The sequence below is a fragment of the Eulemur rufifrons genome, chromosome 1, assembly GCF_041146395.1.
Source record: "Eulemur rufifrons isolate Redbay chromosome 1, OSU_ERuf_1, whole genome shotgun sequence".
Lineage (NCBI taxonomy): Eukaryota > Metazoa > Chordata > Mammalia > Primates > Lemuridae > Eulemur > Eulemur rufifrons.
This window is the reverse complement of record NC_090983.1, coordinates 217,075-239,104: the sequence shown is the minus strand read 5'-3', so window position 1 is coordinate 239,104 and position 22,030 is coordinate 217,075. Positions and strand designations below refer to the sequence as shown.

At 38.5% G+C, this 22,030-nt stretch overlaps 1 long non-coding RNA gene across 6 annotated transcripts in view; it reads left to right on the top strand.

The window, feature by feature from the left end:
* The window catches only part of LOC138373711 (uncharacterized), an 81,172-nt gene extending 59,792 nt beyond the window's left edge, over positions 1-21,380 (top strand). For 4 of the 6 annotated variants that reach the window (XR_011234520.1, XR_011234908.1, XR_011233985.1 and 1 more), the window contains 4 exons: positions 3,473-3,549; positions 5,741-5,825; positions 7,217-7,355; positions 10,535-11,827. This is a non-coding gene — a long non-coding RNA (uncharacterized lncRNA). Of the gene's footprint in view, positions 1-3,469; positions 3,550-5,740; positions 5,826-7,216; positions 7,356-10,534; positions 11,828-21,285 lie in introns of those variants that run through there. The other 2 variants (XR_011233703.1, XR_011235312.1) reach the window with 2 other exon arrangements.
* Positions 21,381-22,030: the final 650 nt, after the last annotated feature.

Sequence of the window (22,030 nt, the reverse complement as noted above, 5' to 3'; positions counted from 1 at the left end):
TATCTTTGTTATCTGACAGTAGTCATCCTAAACAAAATATGTCACCCAAGAAAGACGGTTTAAAAAATGGTGATATAAATGTTGACTTTGATCAACTGAAAGTTGATGATAAAAGTTAGTATAAAAATATATTATCTTTCATGGTTGCCAGAAAACGTCAAGGTTTAAAATATCTCCAGTGTTTATTCATTAAATCAAAATAAATATTTTTAATTGACTACAATGGCATCATTCTGATTGTGAATGTTAAGTATGTTCTTATTTTTGCTTGACTTGTCTTTAAAGTCACCTAATATATCCGATAATGCTGAATAATAATACGGACTTTTATTCTGCTTCATGTTTCCAATTTGAAAACTTTCTTTCTTGTGTCTAATTGTATCTCTGTAAATTGTGTACTTTTTTTAGTTTTCTCCTCTATGAAAAGAGATTATGGTCATTCCAAAAAGATCATTAATTTTAATGATATAAAGAGCTGCAGCACTACTTAGTCCTTTTAAAGAAGTTTTCTCTTATTCTGTATATAAAGATAATGTCTTTTTTCCAATAAATAACAATTGAAAAATCAGAAGAGTAACAGTTTTAATAAACTGGGAATCAATATTAATTAAACGGAAACTAGGAAGCTGATCACTCATACTGAAAAGAATTTCTTATTTTGGGACTGCTGAAATAAATCCCTTACTCACAGAAGCTTTATGCTTGGTTCTCTTATTTTGCTTAATATTCATCTTTAGATTTGTATATAAAAGAAGTAACTATCATAGTGAGTCATCATGCTTTTTAGATAACTTTTCAGAGGGTTAAACATTGTAGGTAATTCATAGCTCATTGTTTTCAATTTATTAGACTGTAGAAATTACCAAGAAATAAGTGAAGACTGGTTTGATGCTAAAGAAAACCTGACAGGAGTTGACTTCTCAGGAAGGAAAGAAAATTAAATAGAACAAGATAGATGGACTCTGAAGTTTACACTAGGTTGGTTTAACAATTTACTGAGGAATCCTAACCTATTTGTAAATTAATACTTACCTGCTTCTGGGTTGTGTTGGGTGCCTGAGCTGTTTTAATATTTTATTCCTGTTTGAGGCTTTTCTTTATACAAAACGAGAAATTGGCCAGTTGGAGGTCAACTTTTTAAAGAACAGAAAATTGCTAAAAGCTTAAACCCAAGATTTAGTTAGCAAGTAGATAAGCTGCATTCTTTTCCACTGAGCCCTCACTGGACACTTTCCAGGTGCGGTTACCTGGTGAACAAAACCAACTTCTTAGTTTTCCTCGGGTAACCAGTACTAATCTATCAAATCGGTATTAGTGATGGAAACTATTTGCTTTCCCTCACTTTAATAATTTCATCTATTTCAGGAGTATTTTCATCTTTAGATAGTCCTTAAATGCTTATAATAGTTAGAATAATCACAGGCACTAGAGAAAATTCTATCATTTGTTGTGATAGTTATGCTACCTCTCTTTATTTGTATCTGTATGTTTCTGTAGGTTTTTTAATTTTCCATATTAGCAATGGTTTTATTTTTTTCTGCTTGTATAAATAATGGCTTACTAAGATTTTTAAATAAAATATGAAAATATAAGAAAATTAAAATTACCTGAAGTTTCTCCAACATTCGCTAACCACTATGAATATTTTAGTGAGCATTTCAATGCATTTATTTATGCATATATTAATACATATACACAACTTAAAATATTATATCATCTGATTTAATTGTAACTTTTTTTCTTTCCTTGCATTATTTTCCACCATATCACTTGTCACAATACTGTGTGTTTTGCTTACTTGATACTTGATTGATTACTTGGTTCACTGCCTTCCCACCCTTACATACTAGCTCAGCAAGATCAGGGATTTTGTTCACTGCCAAGTACAGCGTGCAGTCCATAGGGTATCCAGTAGATATTTTGTATCGAATTAGTGAAGGGTTAGGTGATGGGTGTAATGTATACCTTCTGACTCCTTTAGTGTACTATAGCTCTTTACTTCTTTTTCACTGCAATATTAAAATGTAAAGTTAGGTAGTTTCACTATTTCTCTGTAGAATACATTTATAATCCAAAGAGATTAACAAATTAAATGAAGTAAGTTAATGAAGAAGGTTAGATATTGATTACCTAAAGATGAAAGACTCTGCCTGAATTCTAGCACCAGATTTGTGACCTAAACTCCTCTGACCTCAGTATCATCATCTGTAAAATGGAAATAATATTAATAATAGCTCCCTCACGGGGTGGTTGGGAGAATCATGTGAGGTGATGTGTATATAAAGTGCTTACCATGTTGCCTGGAGCAGAGCATTCAATAAATGCTAGACTACTCTTGTTACTATTATTACTTAATGAACACAATAAAATTTACAAATCTCCCATTATTATTTAAAAATTATTAAAACATAAGTAAAAGTACTCATGGATTCATTCGACAATATTTGTGTACTCCCTATGTGCCAGGTACAGGATTTGCTAGTAATTCAAATCTCAATTTAGTGAATCTTTGATTTCAGACCAGGTTCCCTTCACAATATTGACTATGAGATGACAGCCTAAGAATTTTGAATTTTTTTGTCAAGCAAGAAAAAAAATTATCTATAATCCCAGTATTTGTGGTTTCCAAAATCATGCTGTCTAACTCAAGTAATTTGTCTGTTTTTTTCTTATCTGCTCTTAACATTATCACAAGCTACATAATACCTGCTGTTGATATTTGTCTGATTGAAAGGTTTTCTTGGTACGTTATTTTCCAAACAAAGGAATGTGTGTAAAGAGGTCTCTGAAACCACTAGCTCTAGCCAGCACTAACACTAAGGAGTTAAGATCCTGTGTACATCCAGTGTTCTCATAGCACTTCTCTGAACCAGGGACAAATGACAGACTTTTTTAGTCGTGATGTACAGTCAGCCCATGGGTTCTGTATTCATGGATTCAACCAACTTTCTTGTCATTATTTCCTAAACAATGCAGCATAACAACTATTTACATAGAATTTACATTGTATTAGGTATTGTGAGTAATCCAGAGATAATTTAAGGTATATAGGAGGATGTGTGTGGATTATATGCAAATACTATGCCATTTTATATACGGGATTTGAGCATCTTCAGATCTTGGTATCCGCAGGGAGTCCTAGAACCAGTCCCCCAGGGATACAAAAGGACAGCTGTAACTGATTACTCCATTTAGATGTAATTTATTCATTTGAGCTATGAGAGACTTAATATCAACTAATCCATACCCATTTATTTTTCAAGATGATACGATTAAGGCCCAGAAATCTTAACACTGTACTCCAGGCTTTTGGTCTTCAGTCTGGTCATGCTGATATTTGTTGATAACTTTTTGATAAGCTTTGTGATAGTAAAAAGAAACCATGAAATATTTAGCAAGTTTTCATTTTTGCTTAAACATCTCAATACAATGATGATCATTTCTGTGGTATATTCTGTTTTCCTACAAGCAGAAATGTATGCTGAACCCTTATGAAGAGATAAAGGTTATTTGGTACATGTTGGTGGTCTCTGCCCTTCAGTATCTGAGGTATGCCAAGATTTCTTTTTGAACTTCATATTATTTCTCTTTTTTTAGGCTGATTGAAGGTCTCATTTCCAGAAATACCAAGTTTCTGAAATTTCAATTTATGATTCTTCTACTAATTACAGGTGTGTTTCCCAAATTCAGTCCAATGTGCATTACTGTGTGCCTGCTGCTCACTAGAGGTTCTGTACCAGACATCAGCCACAGTGGGGATAAAGTCAAAGGCCATTCCCACAGGAGGGTCCCAGGCTAGTATAGGGGGCCATGCAGACAAATAGTTGCAGTCATTATAGACAAATAGCTGCAGTCATTGGTTCGTGCTGTTCTTAATCAGATCTTTCTTGGATTATACTTTGTAGCTTGTTACTAGTGGTATGTAGTGACTTACTGACTTCCGTGTACTTTATCTTGTTACGCACTGTTTCACAGGGAATGTAGAGTGCCTTAGTTAAGGAGAACGGGCTCCAGAAAGAGATAACTTTGGCTCAATTCCCAGGTCTGTCAGCAACTTGATGAATAAATTTGGGCAATTTACTTGACCTTTTTGTACCTCAGCTTCCTCTTTGTCTATAAAGTGAGGTTGATAGTACTGTCATAGCGATGTTGTGAAACTACTATGAGTTAAGTATGTAAAGCACTAGGAGTAAAGCCTGGCACATAGTAGATGCTCAGAAAATTGTATTCTATTATTTCTGAGTTTAATTACTTTTTAGATGACACTTGTATACTTTTTAGGTAGATAGCTACATCATCTGTATATAATCTCTTCCAATCTGTATGTTGCTACTTTCTATTTTGTGACATTGTCAGATCATTCAAATCACAATGGTGATGGAAATACCTTTACTGTCTGCTGATAAAAAATGATGGCTGTTCATTTCAGATATGAAAATCTTTATCAATTAAGAGAGAATCCTGTTTGTAGTTGGGGTTGAAATTTGTTAAAAAATAGGTGTTTAATTTTATTTAATGGACTCACCTAAGAGTATATGCTTTCTAAATTTTACTCATCAATGTGGTATTAATACAGTTCATTAAAGTAGTATTATAATCCTAGTAGTATTACCTGATGTGAAAGATTCTTTTAGCATCTTGTTGAATCCTTGAAACAAACTGTGGGGTTTTCTTTTATTAAGTATTATATGTACTGTGTGGAAATTTAGAAAATACAATTAAATGGAAAAATACAAGGAGGTTATAAAAAATTATCCATAGTCCCATCATTTGAAAACAACCACTTTTCAGATTTGGTATGTATCCTTCCACTGACACTCTCTGGGTCTGGTGCTTTTATAGGAATAGCTCTTGCCTGACTTTCTCAATTATATGGTTAAAGTTCTGATTCGATGTTCCAACTTTTTTTGTTTTTTTGGTCTAAATATTTCCCCACAAAAAGGCCATAAAGATATTCTCTTAAATATTCTGGTAAATGTTTTAAATTTTGACTTTCACATTGCAAGCCTTTGAGTCATCTGGAGGTTATGTTTGAACATAGGAATTAATTTTAATTTTTTTAGTATAAATAGTCCCCAGATTGCTAATCTCTGGAACTTTATCATATATCAGCTTTGCAAATGTTTTACATTAAATTTTAATATAAAATTAATAGGAGATAATTCATGAGAAATGCTTAGTATCTTTTATTTCTCATCTTTAATTTGGTTTTTATTTAGTTGTCCTAAATAAACATTCTTCCTGATTTCAAGCTAAGTATATCAACCTTTTTTTTTTTTTTTTTTTTTTTTTTTTGACAGAGTCTCACTCTGTTGCCTGGGCTAGAGTGCCGTGGCATCAGCCTAGCTCACAGCAACCTCCAACTCCTGGGCTTAAGCGATGCTACTGTCTCAGCCTCCCGAGTAGCTGGGACTACAGGCATGTGCCACCATGCCCGGCTAATTTTTTCTATATATATATTTTTAGCTGTCCATATAATTTCTTTCTATTTTTAGTAGAGACGGGGTCTCACTCTTGCTCAGGCTGGTCTCGAACTCCTGACCTTGAGCGATCCACCTGCCTTGGCCTCCCAGGGTGCTAGGATCACAGACGTGAGCTACCTCGCCCGGCTTAGTATATCAACCTTTATAAGAGCATTTATTATTGTGAAAACTATATTTGAGCCACTGATTACAAAATTAAGTTTGAGGTAATTTAAAGTCAATGAAAAACCTTTTGGTTTTCTGCTTTTCTATTTTAGATATGCATCTCTTGCTTTCCAAAAAAACGAAACAAGAAACAGTGATATAAAGGTGGCTGTGAAGGAAATGAATGGTGCCAAAAAGGTGGGGGCCTGCTGCTTTTCAGTCTTTTTTTTCTTCTTTATTCTTGAATAGTGCTACTCTGTAAGTAACTAATTATTATACTTTCATGACTTTTTATAGCTAATGTTATCTCATAATTATTAAAACCATAAAACGTACTCATTTTATTTTTTTATGCCCTCATCTGTACCTCACTGAGGTTTTATACATGATGTGGAAAATGATGGAAGTTTGCTCTGCCTCCTGCTCATCCTGTGACTCTGGGAGAGCTACCTCACTCTCTGAGCTTTTTGTCTTAAAATGAGGACAATAATTACCTCAAATATTTAGAAGTTTAAATGAGCTTAATATGGAAAAATTCTTAGTACAATGTACTGAGAATGGACTCGGTAAGTACAGCTATTATCGTTGCTGTTACATACCAGTAATTTGGCTTTTTCTTGGAGAGGTCATTTTTTCTGTGGTTTCAACTATCACTTTAAACTATCACATTCCAATCTTTTCACTTATTTATTGAACAAAGAGTTATTACATACCAACTGTGTACATTATTCTAGGAACTGGGAAAGCAACAGTGAACAAAATAGACAAAAATCTGTGCTTTTATATGAAGCTTAAATCTAGTGGGAGAGATAATGGCAATAAGTAAAATGTAATATTCTGGTGTGACAGAGCTAATATTTTATGTATTTTGCCCTGACTTTTCATCTAGGATTTAAAGTCTGAGCCATTCCTTTGTTGAATTTTTACAGGATTTACAGTGGTTTCGCACCATTTATAGTCTACTTGCATGGTTAATAGTAACTAATTGATCATTTTAATTTTATCTTTCACAAGTGAAGGAGGCTGTACTTTATATTACTAGTTCCCTCCCCCCCCAATAACCTGTGATACAATTCTGGGCATGTAGTTTGTGTTCATTACATACGGTATTTAGTAAATAAAATATAGAATATTTATATTTACTCTTCAGACCAGCCTTTATCAGGTGGGTTGATTAAAAGAATTAAGCTTTAATACCCTAACCCCAAAACATTCATTTTATTTAATGGGTTAACCCCTCTTCTTGGCATCTAGAATGGGTCTCATTATGTCCTGTCTTTGGGAGGGTGGAGAAAATAGTTACACCATTTGCTGTGTTCTGTGGTTCAGAGGAAGAATCCCAGTTGAGAAAGGCTGATTTAGACATAGTCTCATAGACTTTATCATTACTATAAAAAATTATGTTGGGCATGTTTTCTTAATACATAGCCCTCAACACCGCTGAAGTAAATTTACTTGGTATAAATAATCTTAAAGTAAAATTTTCAGAGCAGTTTATTTTATTTATAATTTTAAAATTTATTTTAATTGAATAAGCTGGATTATCACTATGTAATGGTTTTAAGAAAACTTTTAAAATGCTTATTTAGGGTGTCAAGAATTGTAAACAAATTGAATCTGCTAAATTATTACCTGATGCACCTGTTAGATTCATACCTCCAAATACTCTGAACTCGTGTTCACCTAGATCATGAAGTGACTGGCTGAACTACATCCAGAAGTCAGCAGGTAAGAACTAAAATTATATTTTAATTGGTTTTAAGCTTTTTATGTAAAAGCATAGTTCCATTCAATAACTTAGTTATAGTCAGATTGTGTTACTTTGGAAAAGACAAATGCTCGCGTATGTTTTCACTTTGCCTAGAGACCATATTATAGAAGCTCTTCAGGAAGTAAGAATAAATCCTAAAGGGTTTCTGAATGGCTTATCTGTTAATACTGTTGTGGAAATGACTTCATCCGTTCTGAAAAACTCTTGTTTTTATTCCTAACTGGAAGCAGAGATCATACAACATATTCTTTTTTATTTAAATATTACTTTAAAATTTTAAGCTATTGATTTCATTTTTCACACAAAATGAATATTAAATTAAAAATAATAAAATTTAAAAACAAACATATTACTATTTATATAAAACCATTTACCCCAAAATTGCTTGGTTTAACATTCGTCATCTCACAGTTTGCAGATTAAGATTCAAGGAAGGCTTAGCTGGGTAGTTTGCGTTCAGAGTCTTTCATGTTGCAGTAAAGAAGTTGGCCTGGACCGTAGTCACCCAGAGGCCACACTGAGCCTGGAGAGTGTCCTAAGACGGCTCATTCACATGGCTGTTGGCAAGAGGCCTCAATGCCTTACTGCATGGGCCTCTCCACAGGACTCTGAATCCCTTTACATTGTGGCAGCTGGCTTCCCCTGAGCAAGAGAGCAAGGGGGAAGCTGCTCTGACCCACCCTCAGGAGTCACAATCCATCATTTTGCCACATTCTATTAGATGAAGGTCACTACATGCAACTCATACTCAAGGGGAGGGAAATTTAACCCCACCTCTTAAAGAAAGGCATATCAAAGAATTTGCTTATATATTTTAAAATGACCACCAGTGAACATATACAATACCTTTTTACAACATAGGTGAGACTTCTGTTTCCAGTTATAGGTGTGTAGATGACTCAAGCCAACCGTTCACTGAGAACAACTAGAAAACCTGAATAAATATTAAAAAAGAAAAAAAAAATCTGCTTGAAGGCACTGATGAGCTATCAAGATAATGATGAATTACTGGATCAGGGTACAAAGGGGAGTCTCAAAGTATGCCCAGTGTTTGGGGGTACTTTCCCCCCAGTATTATTTGCAGAGGGGAAGCTAGGAGGGCATAGGCCATTTTCATAGCATTGCAGCCAGAGGGATGGGTGTTGAGCCTAAGAATACTGAGTTATAGAAATGCCCCCTGTATTTCTGGAGACAAGATTTGATTTCAGAAGTCAAATAAGGCTTTACCTTAAAGAAAAAATAAATGTGTTGGTTCAAAAATTAAAAAAGAGAAAAAAGAAAAAAAAGGGGGGGTTAAACTTTCACCTTAAGCAAGAGCGCTCTGCGTGGCTGGCCAGCGGCTTTAAGCCTGGGAACTGCTGCTTTCTAATGTAAACGATTCCCAGAAGCATGATCCACCCTTGAGAGAGGCTGATAAGAAAAAGAAAAACTTAAAAAAAAAAAACTAAGATCTTAAAAAAGATGATCAAGTTATTGCTCAAATTCAACAGTGCTATATTAGAGCATAAGAGAAAAGAGCTTCTCCTAAACAGTCTGTGTTTTCTTGTGTAAAATGTTAATAAAACTTGTGCAGATTTCATAAGTTTTATTATGAAACTTATGAATTACAAGATGTTGTGCAAAAAACGGTTAGTCCGCCTGACTTGAAAAATTTAATGTTACATATATTGGCTTTTAATAATGCTAATTCAAAGTGTTAGTGGCTTTTACATCCGCCGCTGAATATTGGCAAACTTTTATTAATGACCAAAGACCTTAATTAGAAATTAAGTTAAATGGCAAATCTTTTGTTAGACTTATAGATACTGGAGCTGATGTTACAATTATTTCTAAAAGTTTTTGGCCAAAAGCTTGGCCTTTACAACAAGTTCCTACTGTTCTTACTGGAATAGGAACGATGACTGACATATTTCAAAGTCGACAAATTTTAAATTGTTCAGGCCCTGATGGACAGACAGCCACTTTAAAACCTTACGTGGCTAACATCACTATTAATTTGTGGGGAAGAGATTTGTTACAGCAGTGGGGAGCATATATCAATATACCTAATACATCTGCTAAACAGATTATGCTAAATATGAATTATAACCCTTGTTTTGGTTTGGGTAAAAGGAGCCAAGGGGCTAAGACTTTCGAGGCACCAAAGGCACATAATTCTCGGCATGGTTTATGCTATCCAAATTTTGGATAGCGGCCACTGCTACTGAAAAGCACCATTCTGCTCTGGCTTTAAATTGGATGTCATAAAAGCCTATGTGGACAGAGCAGTGGCCACTAAAACAAAACAACAACAAAAACAAAAAAATTGGGTGCTCTTCAAATATTAGTAAAAGAACAATTACAAGCAGGACATATAGAGGAGTCCACCAGTCCGTGAAATTCTCCTATATTTGTTATTAAAAAAGAAATCTGGCAAATGACAAATGTTAACTGATTTAAGAAAAGTCAATGCAATTATACAATCAATAATCAAGCCAAACATATTGTTTCTCATTGTCCCACTTGTCAATTAATTAATCAGCCTAAATTTTCTGCAGGAGTTAATCCTCGGTCTCTCACCAAATAAATTATGACAAATGGATGTTACACATATTCCTGAATTTGGCAAGTTAGGTGTTGTACATGTTACTGTAGATACTTATTCCGGTCTTATTATGGCTACTCCATCCTCTGGAGAAACTGTTAGACATATGTTCTCACACTTACACTCCTGCTTTATATACATAGGAGTCCCAGCCACCATTAAAACTGACAATGGCCCTGCTTACACTAGTCATTCCTTTACAGCATTTTGTATTACATGGGACATCAAACACATTACTGGCATTCCTTATAATCCTCAAGGACAAGGCATTATAGAATGTACACATCAAACTTTAAAAAAACATGTTATTAAAACAAAAAGGGGGAGGTACACAGTCTCCCAAAGATAGAATAAATCAAGCCTTATTTACCTAAAATTTTTTGAATATTCGTAAGGAAGATAAATTAACAGCAATAGAAAAGCATTGGAATAGGAGTCCACAATCAGACTCTTTCCCTCACCAGCCTATCTGGTGGAAAGATGATGGAGAAAATAAATGGAAAAAAGGATGTGCAAAGGTGTGGTGGAGAGTTTTTGCTTGTGTTTTGACAGATGACACACCAACAGTCTGGATTCCAAACAGAAGAATCAAACCCAGAGTGGAAACTCGAGGAGAAAAAGCGGAAGACACGTCAGGCACAGACCATGACGTGGGGACAGCTGAAGAGAAAATACAAAGAAGCAGACGGGATATTGAACCGGACATCTGTACCTAAAACATCTGTAAATCTTTTTCTTGCCATGATCTGCGTGGTGAGCATGGTGGTAAGAGTGTCTGGCAACCAGACACATCACTATTGAGCATTCTAAAATTGCACCCACAGATATACCCCTTTGTAGGAAAGTAATAATTTCTGACCCTAAAACTTGGGTACAATGGGACAATTGTAGAGCTCACACGGGGCGCATTCTTGCTGGGTCCACATCTTATGGTGTTGTCCTAGACTGGAGTCCCTATGGACATCCTGCCTCCTCTCACAATTTTAAAAAGCTTCATTGGAATAAAACTGCCACCCCGATGTCTGTAAAAGACACTGACCTTAAAAGTCATATTACACGGCTCAATGATGGTATGAGCCCTCCAGCTCCTCATATTTTAGATGGCCCTATTCATGATCAATTGTGGAAAATATCAGCTGCTTTGCACCCTTTGCAGGCCTGGATTAGCACACACACTTTGGATACAAACAATAGCCGAGAATGGACTTTTAATTTAAATTCTACTCATTATATTCAAGTTTGTGTTAGACTGCCTTACTTATTTATGATTGGACATGCTGTTTATAACGAACCTTCTTTCCTAGAGACCTGTGACAACTGTTCTCATTACACCTGTATTAACAATTCTATAAAGTTCAATCCTTATAAAGAAACACTTTATATTCTCAAAGCCAGAACAGGACTGTGGTTACCTGTTAAAATGAATACAGTCTGGCAAGAAACACCAGCAATGTTCTAACCACATTCTTAAACGTACAAAAAGATTTATTGGTCTCTTAATAGCAGCTATTTTGGGAATCATTGCTGTCACTGCTTCTGTGGCCACCGCAGGTGTGGCTCTGCATCAGACCATTCAGACCACTGAATTTGTTCAAAATTGGCACCACGATTTAAATCAATTATGGTCTACCCAAAATCAAATTGATTCTAAATTAGCTATTCAAGTGGCTGACTTACCACAAGCAGTCACCTTGTTGGGAGACCAGGTTATAAGTCTACAAAAGCAACTTAGACTTCATTGCGATTGGAATATCACTCAATTTTGTGTTACACCTCATATATATAATCAAACTCGGTTTCCTTGGGAAAACATCAGAAAACATCTACTTAACCAAGCAAATCTGATTGAAGAGATTGGAAACTTGCAACAAGAAATATTAAGTACCTTCAGTCACAAACTTAAATTGCTCTCTGAAGCTGACATTATTAATGACATCTCTTCTGGTTTAGAGTCAGCTGATCCACTTTATCATCTTAAGATCTATGGGAGTTCCACTGTTGTAACTTTTGGCATTATTTTAACCCTTTGCTTGTGTTTATTTATAGTCTGGAGAAAAGAAGACAAGAATCTGGAGACCAACGCCTCCCTGTGATGGCTGTCCAACTCCATCCACTTTCTTCAAAAAATAAAAAAGGGGGAGATGTTGAACCTAAGGAGTTATAGAAATGCCCCCTGTATTTCTGGAGACAAGATTTGATTTCAGAAGTCAAATATGGCTTTGCCTTAAAGAAAACATAAATGTGTTAGTTGAAAAGCTGCCTCATCTCAGGAGGGCATGTCCCTGGTCAGTAGAAGCTGCACTTCAAAGAGACAGCTGTAAACTAGGCCTTTGGTTCTCACCTGTTTTGAAAGACAAGGCATGCCTTCTCCTTAGGACCAAAAGGTTGCCTGAGCTGACAGGTAGACCCCCCCCCCAGATGAGAGCTGATCATATAGACATGCTAATGCCCAAGCCGGGCCCAGATGGTACCATGCAGTTCAAGTAATTAACACAAAGCACAGCTCAGGTTGACTTCTGGGATCATCTGTGTCTCCAAGAACACAATCACCAAAGCAACGATGTCCCTGTTTGTTGCTAAAGTAATAGCCTTATCATAAAACTTAGAAGTTTGCCCCAAGACGATTTTATAACTCATTGTTCCCCTAGTTAGAGTTAGTTAAAGGAGCGGTAGTAGCCTTTTAGGAGACTTTGACCCTAAAACAAACTGCCTGTTAGTATGCAAATCCCGTTGCCCTTGGCAACCGGAGCCTGTATGTACCCTATAAAATACCTGTGTGGAGTTTCAGTTGGGGAGATATTTTATGCGGGTAAAATATTGCCATCCGGGTACCCTCCTTTATCTATTTTCATAAACTTTTACTTCATAAACTATACCTTTGGCTCTGTGTATTATTATTGCCATTACTTTATCTTTTATTTCTGTTTCCTACTATATTTTTCATCCTTTGCGATGACCCCTGCCTGAGAGACCTGATCTGAAGAAAAAAACCTCTTTACGGGGAGCGTAGTTAACTTCCCGCAGTTGGGGTCTTGGTAAATTCTCAGCATGGGAGTTCGGACCCCAGTGGGCTGTACTTGAGGAGAACAAGTTTGAACTAGAAATACATGTTCCCCAGAAGGGCTGTAACTCAGCTTCAGAATTTAATCCCTAAATCAGATTGAGAATGAGTTCTGCCCAGCAGCTGGAAGAAATGAAAATAAGACTTCTCTGGAAGAAAATAATATCATTTTAGGCCTCAAATTATTTATGCCAACAATTTTGTATTTGTTAGCTTATTTTATAAATAAGAGCATACAGTCAAAATCATGGCCAGTGGGCACCGTGGCTCACACCTGTAATCCCAGCACTTCAGGAAGCTGAGGCAGAAGGATCACTTGAGGCCAGGAATTTTGAGACCAGCATGGGCAATGTAGACAGACTCCATCTCTACAAAAAATGAGGAAGACATTTCAAAAGCTCAGGGAAAGCTAGACCCCCCACACCAGTTAGCCCAGCTGTGGCTGCAAAGGACAAGTACTTCAAGGAAATGCAAAGTGCCACTCCAGTGAACACATGAATGACAAAAAAGCAAAATAGCTTTATTGCTGATACAGAGAAAGTTTGTGTGCTCTGGATAGATCACCCCAGCTACAACACTCCCTTAAGCCAAAATCTAATTTAGAGCAGGCTCCTCTCTTCAATTCCATGAAGACTGAGAGAGGTGAGGAAGCTGAAGAAGAAAAGGATGAAGCTAGCAGCTGGTGCATGAGGCTTAAGTAAAGAATCCATCTCCATAACTAGAAAATGACTAACATCCTAGAAGAATATGATTATTGGGATTTTGTTTTGACTAGAATTTCTGTCCCTCTCGGAGACCAAAATTTAGCCTGTTGCATATTTTGGAGCAATGTTTTTTAATAAATGTACTGCAAACCAGGTGTAATTCAACTCAATGAAAAAAACCAACTGAAATCTCAAGCTATTTTGAAACAGGAAGGGGAAAATTTGCAAATAGAAGTTTTTCCTAACTGAAAAAGAGACGGCAAAACAAATGAACCCTTTGGAAGGTATTAAAGAAGCTGTCACAATCCGAGTGCCAAGCAAGGTGATTGTCAGTCCTCAAATGCCCTTGGTCTCTGCCTCCAAAAAAACCAAATCATTTTATCTAAGTTATACTAGTCAAGCCTGTAAATAAATATTTTTAAATTTCTGAAGCTGTTCCTCCCCACTAAAAGATGCTCAAAATTAAAAAAAAAAATCAAAATATTTTTTAGCTAGTTTTGTCAGAAAGGTAAATGTTTCATAAGGTGTCACCATGCATGTTGGCCCTCAGTTTATCACGCTGTAACACACCATCTCTCAGGTTTGCCGTGACAGTACCTAACAAGGCTTCCAGGCTCTCTTCAACACCTCCAAGCTCCCCTTTCTCCAAACACAAAAGGAAGAAGAAAACTACAAACCCCCATCTGCCCGCCCTACAGTTCCTGGGAAGAGACGGTCCTCAAATTGTTCCTGCTTAGACCCCTGAAGCCTGGAGAAGGAGACGGGGACAGCTGTGCCAGCGGGCGAAGACGACGTCCAATATGGGGGAGAAAATTTGGCCGAGGGGACAGATGGGAGAAGGGACATGGAGAGGAGGGGTCAGTGGAGATAAAAAGGTGAGGGGGGTGAGAATAAAGAGCAAAAAAACAGGGAGAAAGGAGTGAGGATCACACAAGACAGAAAAAGATAAAATGGAAGAGAAAAAGAAGGAAGGGTCAGGGTTAAAGGACGCAGAGAAGGTGGCAAAGAGAACGCGGAAAAGGCTGTCACTGGGAGGAAGGGAGATTAAGGGCTTCACCCCGGCAGGTGAATGCGCTGCACGGGGAAGGTGGAACTGGAAACCGAGCGGGTGGCGATAAGGGGCTGTGGGCGAAGGCAGGAGCCTGAAGGGGACGCCGGAGCGAGGGAGCGGCGGGGACGCGGGGACAGCAGCTTGGGCCGGCCTCGCTCCCTCGCCGTGGCTGAGCCGGCCCGATCCTCGGGCGCAGCCTCTGCCCCGGGTGCGGCGGTGGCCGGACCGGAGCCCGCCCCCAGGCTGAGCCAGCGCTGGGGCTCCGGGCTCGGCCCCAGCCTAGGCCGCTTTAATTCAGAAGCCGGAAGTGCCGCAGCCACAGCCTGCCCTGGAGCGGAAGCTCCGCCCTGCGAGGCCCCGCCCCAGCGTGAGATCCGCGCCTGCGCGTTCCTGTTTCCGTTGCCGGGTCCTGGGGGGGCGGTGTCTATGTCACTGAGCAGCCAGCAGAGGGCAGGCTTCTAATTGTTCAGAGCCCCGCAGTGTCTGAGCGTGTCCAAGGGGGTTGTGGGGACCTGTCACCTGGGCGCTGCTTGGTGAAGCCTGGGGGACTCCAGGGGACTGCCACAGTGGGTATGGGGAACAGCCCTGCTCCGATGGCCAAGAAGCTGATGAGCCTGATCTAAGACCAGGAGGGAACACTGGGTACCGACTCCCAGCCCAGGCATCCCATCCTCCATCCCCCTCGCCTCTGAGAAACTGGAACCCTCATACATTGCTGGTGAGAGTGAAAACTGGTACAGCTATTGTTGAAACACTCTGGTGGTTCCTCAAAAGGTTAAGCATAGAATTACCGTATGACCCAGCAAGTCCACTTACAGGTGTGTAACCAAAAGAATTCAGAACAGAGACTCAAACCTACACTTGCACACTAATGTTCATAGCAACTGTATTCACACTGACCAAAAGGCAGAAACAACCCAAATGTCCATCAACAGATAAATGGATAAAGAAAATGTGGCAAGTACACACACAGGATTACTCAGCCATGAAAAGGAACGGAGTGATGACACCTGCTACAGATGGGTGAATCTTGGAAACATTATGATAAACAAAATAAGCTAGGCACAAAAGGACAAATACCATATGATTCCACTTCTGTGAAATATCTAGAATAGGCAGATTCATAGAGACAAAGTATGTTAGAGGTGACCCGGGGCCGAGGGCGGGGGAAATGGGAGTTATCGCCTAATGATTACAGAGCTTCCGGTTGGTATAATGAGAAAATTGGAAATAAATAATGATGATGGTTGCACAACATTGTGAATGTACTTAATGCCACTGAACTACACTTACAAATGGTTACAGTGGCAAATTGTGTGTATCACAGGAAAAATAGGTTTAAAGTAAAATACTTTTTAAGATACACAAAAGCTGAAAGAATCGATCAGCAATAGACTCTTAAACTGCAAGAAATGTTAGACGTACTTTAGGCAGGAGAAAAATGATACCAGATGAGATTATGTTTAGAGATCTGGCCATGGTAACCAAATGGGTAGTATGTGACTTTTTCTCATTTTAAAATGACTTTAAAAGATAATTGACTGTTTAAACAAAGAGAACAATAATGAAATTGGGGCGTATAACACATGTGTAAGTAACATGTATGACAATAGCACAGAGACCCAAGGGGAAGCGACGGAAGGACGGAGCATGCTGTACGGCTCTTACGCTGCACAGAAAGTGGTGTCATATCACTAGAAGGTAGAAACCAATGGTATTGTGACGTATCCTACGCTGCACAGGACAGCTTCCCACACAAAGAACTATCCAACCCAAAATATCAGGTTCAGAAACCATGCCCTAAAGCTAAATAACAAACAGTAAAACAAAAAGTTATAGCTAATGGGACACAAAGGAAATAAGAATGAAAAAATACTCAATGGAAAAGAAGTCATAAAAGAAAACAGAGCAAAGAGCTGATGAGATGAAGGGAAAACATACAGGAGGGTTTGGTGAATGGAACATGGTGGAAATGACGTGGTGCCAGCTTCCAGGCCCAGGACTCATAAAACCGGCAGCTTCCCCTGTCTGTCTCTCGGAACATTTGCTCTGGAGGAAGCCATTGCTCACATCGCCACCTGGGCTCCACCTCTTGTCATACCAGTGGTGGCATTAGATTCTCATAGAATCTCGAACCCGACTGTAAAATGCACGTGGGAGGGACCTAGGTTGTGACTTGTGATGAGAATCTAATGCCTGATGGTCTCAGGTGGAGCGGAGGCCATGATGCTAGCGCTGGGGAGCGGCTGCAAATGCAGATTACCATTAGCAGAGAGGTTTGACTGAACAATGAATGTGATGTGCTTTGGGTTTTTTTTTTGTTTCTTTGTTTTTGTTTTTTTGAGACAGAGTGTCCCTTTGTTGCCCTGGCTAGAGTGAGTGCCATGGCATCAGCCTAGCTCACAGCAACCTCAAACTCCTGGGCTTACGTGATCCTACTGCCTCAGCCTCCCCAGTAGCTGGGACTACAGGCTTGTGCCACCATGCCCAGCTAATATTTTTCTCTATATATTTTTAGTTGGCCAGATAATTTATTTCTGGTTTTTCTTTAGTAGAGACGGGGTCTCGCTCTTGTTCAGGCTGGTCTCGAACTCCTGTCCTCGAGCGATCCACTCGCCTCGGCCTCCCAGAGTGCTAGGATTACAGGCGTGAGCCACCGCGCCTGGCCTGATGCACTTGAATCATCCCAAAACCTTTCCCCCCTCCCCTGGCCTCTGGAAAAATTGTCTTCCGTGAAACCGATCCCTGGTGTCAAGAAGGTTGGGGACCGCTGGGATATAAGACAAACATACAAAAATAAATTCTATTTGAATATACTAGCAGTGAATGATTGGAAATTGAAATTAAGAATGATACCACTTGCAATAGCATTTAAAAAGAAATATTTACAGGTAAATCTGACAAAACTACAGAAGACCTGTACTATAAAAACTGTAAACATTGCAGAGCAAAAATAAAGGAGACCTCAGCAAAGGGAAAGATACACATTCTCAGCTCAGAAAAACACTCAGACATCAATTCTGACCAAATTGATCTGCAGATTCAGCAAAAGCCCAGTCAAAATCTAAGTGTCCTCTGTTGTAGAAATTGTCAAGCTGATTCTAATATTCATGTGGACATGCAAATGATGTAGAATAAGTCCTCCAGAAAAAAAAAGAACAAAGTTGGAGGACTAATACCACTCAATTTCAAGATTTTGTATAAAGCTATGGTAATCAAGACAGTGGTAAAAGACAGACAAATAGATCAATAGAATGAAATAGAGAGGTCAGAAATAGATTCATGGCCGGGTGCGGTGGCTCACTCCTGCAATCCCAGCACTCTGGGAGGCCGAGGAGGGAGGATCACTCGAGGTCAGGAGTTCAAGACCAGCCTGAGCAAGAGTGAGACCCCGTCTCTACTAAAAATAGAAAAAAAAAAAAATTAGGCAGGTGTGGTTGTGGCACCTGCAGTCCCAGCTACTCCGGAGGTGGAGGCAGGAGGATCACTCAAGCCTAGGAGCTAGAGGCTGCAGTGAGCTAGGCAGACACTGTGTCACTCTAGCCCAGGTGACAGAACAAGACTCTGTCTCAAAAAAAATAAATAAATAAAAATAAAAGGAAAAGAAATAGACTCACTCATGCATGGAAAACAAATGTGTTACAGATGAGCAAAGGCCATGCAGTGGGAAAAGGATTGTCTTTTCAATAAATTGTGCTGGAAAGCATGGCTAATTATGTGTCAAAAAAAATTTAACTCATTCCACACCTCATACATATATGAAAATTAACTTAAAATGGGCCATAAATATAAATGTAAAACTATAAACTTCCAGAAGAAAATAGAATATGTTTGTGATTTTGGGCTAGGTGAAGATGTCTTAAATATAACACCTGAAGCATGATTTTCTGAAAGAACACGCAGAATTTTATCAAGATTTTAAACTTAGACCAGGCGCGGTGGCTCACGCCTGTAATCCTAGCACTCTGGGAGGCCGAGGCGGGTGGATCGCTCGAGGTCAGGGGTTCGAGACCAGCCTGAGCAAGAGTGAGACCCCGTCTCTACTAAAAATAGAAAGAAATTATATGGGCAACTAAAATATATATATACAAAAAATTAGCCGGGCATGGTGGCGCATGCCTGTAGTCCCAGCTACTCGGGAGGCTGAGGCAGTAGGATCGCTTAAACCCAGGAGTTTGAGGTTGCTGTGAGCTAGACTGACACCACAGCACTCACTCTACCCCGGGCAACAGAGTGAGACTCTGTCTCAAAAAAAAGAAAAAAAGATTTTAAACTTATATTCCTCCAAAGGCACTGTTAGCATGAAAATACCAACCATAGACTGGCAGGAAATATTTGCAAAGCCTGTACCTGATAAAGGACTTGTATCCAGAATATGTAAATAGGTCTCAAACTCAGTAATAAAAAATAAATAACCCAATAACAAAATGAGCAAAACATTTGGCCAGATACTTCACAAAGAAGATGCTCAGAAGACAGGTCAGTATGCTCAATGTCATTAGTCGTGGGGGAAACGCGACTTACAACACAGTGAGAATTGCTGCGCATCTACCCGAGTGGCTGAAAGAAAGAGACTGGCGGGCCACGCAGGGCTGGCTTCGCGGGCCTGTGACCTGTGTGGCGACACAGAGCCCCTGCATGGAGGGCCCTGCGCCTTGTTTCATGCCCTCCTGTTTTCATCTTGAAATCCTTGATGATCTTAGAACACGGAGCCCGGCGTTTCCATTTTGCCCCAGACCCAGCAAATTATATAGCCAGTCTCCACACCACACGTTAGCAAGGATGGGGGAAAGTGGAGCTCTCACACACTGCTGGTAGCAATGTTAAATGGAACCACCGCTTTGGAAAACAGTTGGGCAGGTTCTTAAAAAGCTAAGCGTTTACCTCCCATAAGACCCAGCATTCCCACGCTTAGGTGTATACCCAAGAGAAATAAAAATATATGTGAAAGATTATATAGATTTTATGGGGATTAACTAACCAATAAAACCCCTTTTCTTTCCATTATATCTTTCATGAATAGCAAAGGCATTACAAATACTTTCTCTTTAAAAAGTTTCTCTATTCATCTGTCCCAAAGGTCACACTGTAAATAATTACCTTAGATTTTGACCTCTTATTTATGCAGTGACAGTAATTAAAATTAGAAAAGTAAAACATTTATTTATTTTAAATCTACTAGAGACTTAACTATCCCCTCCATAACAGGCAAAGTTTTCATTTGGGGGAAATAAACCGTTTTTACTGTGACACATACACTACTTATATTATTAATATTGGTTCCATTTTCTAAAAAGAGAGTTTTTTTTTAATTCAAAGTTGTGATTTCAATAATGATGAATTGTACATTTTATAGCTTGCTCTAATCTTTTAACACAATTAAATTGGACCTATCCCCAAGTTTTACCAACTTCTTAAAAACTTACCAGTCTGTAACAATGACACAACTGATGAAAATGACATATCTGTGTAACGATGCAAAACTCACCATAGGTTCAAGAATAATGTACTTGTTTCATATCTGAAGATTAAATATATTGTAAATTTGGGGGGGAGGTGTCTTTTTTTTTTCTTTTTTTGGAGACAAGGTCTCGCTCTGTTACCTGGGATACAGTACAGTGTTACTACCACAGCTCACTGCAACTTCAAACTCCTAGGCTCAAGTGATCCTTCTGCCTCAGGCTCCACAGTAGCTGGGACTACAGGCACATGCCACCACGCCTCGGCTCTCTCCCCCCATTTTAGTAGAGATGGGGTCTCGCTCTTGCTCAGACTGGTCTCGAACTCCTGGCCTCAACCAATCCTCCCTCCCTGGCCTCCCAAAGTGCTAGGATTATAGGCACGAGCCACTGCACCAGGCCTAAAATATACTGTAAGTTGTACTGTCCATTTCCTTGGTTGTTGGGAAAAAGAGCACAGGCAGCAGCAGAGGACTGTCCTGGGACACTCTTCATCACACAGCAGTAACAGTTTAGTCAAAATCATACCCGAAAGCCCAACCTTGACTACTCAAGACACAGGGCTACGCTCTGCCATCAATTAGAAAATGGTTACCTTTCTGAAAACCCTCAGGATAAATTTCCTTCTGGTTTCAGTACTGTGAACAATAGCTATGGTTCACCTGGGCAACCGATTTGCTTTATGGCCATCACTAAAATGTTGAGCCTGTCCTTTTATACCAAAAGCCAAATTTGTGACACATCCTTAACAAGCTGTAGGAATTCACGGAAGACTTTCTTGTATTAGGTTTCCTCCTGGCTCTATTTTAGATCCTAAACTTCATTTCTCTTTTCATCATCCTTCTCATCCCCTTCTAATATATATAGCCTTACTCTGTTTCTTCTTTTCTAATTGTCCTCAAAATATTTTTGGAACAAAAGAAGTTCTAATAAAATATACCGTGTATACTTATTGATACACATGAGGACAATGTGCACACATGCACACACATAGATTAAAAGCCAATTGAATTTTATTCTTTCTCCAGGATGATGGGGGACCCTGCTTCCTGCGCTGTGTGGCTCGCGTGTTGCACCGACAGCACTGGTGACAGCCCCAGTCTCACTCTTGGCCAGCAGCAAATATTCCCATCTCTTCTGTTTCTCCATTCCTCAGCAGTTGAGAGTAGGAGTTAATCAACATCTTATAATGAAATGGGATGTTTCAAAATGTTACATTAAAGCTCAATTCCACCACTGAAAACATTTGTTATGTTTTTCTTATTATATACATTTATTAGCCCTAAACCAAATCTAACTGTATTTTGTACAACATTTAGTACACAATCTATTTTAATAGAACTCTAAGGCAAACTTTCAACAATTAGCAAAGTTTATGATGTATAACCTACTAATTTTATTGAATGGGTTTTCTTTCAAAATAAATTATGTAATTAAAAATTAGAAAATTACATCTTTCTAAATCATATACATTTTTAAAACTTCTATTTTCATTTTAAACTCAATTATAAAAAATTATCACAATAATGTACATTGTACCCAAAAAGCCCTAACCTCAGCATGATATAATTCATCCATGTAACCCAAAATACTTGCACCCCCTAAATCTATTGAAATAAAAAAAAAAACCTAAAAAACATGGTCACAATAAAATTATATGCTTTGTCCATTTGTCAGAGAAAAATAATTAACGGTAAATACTAGGCCTTCTTTTTCAATTCTGTATGAAATGCCTTTTGATAACACTTGATAGAATTCTACTCACAACAACAC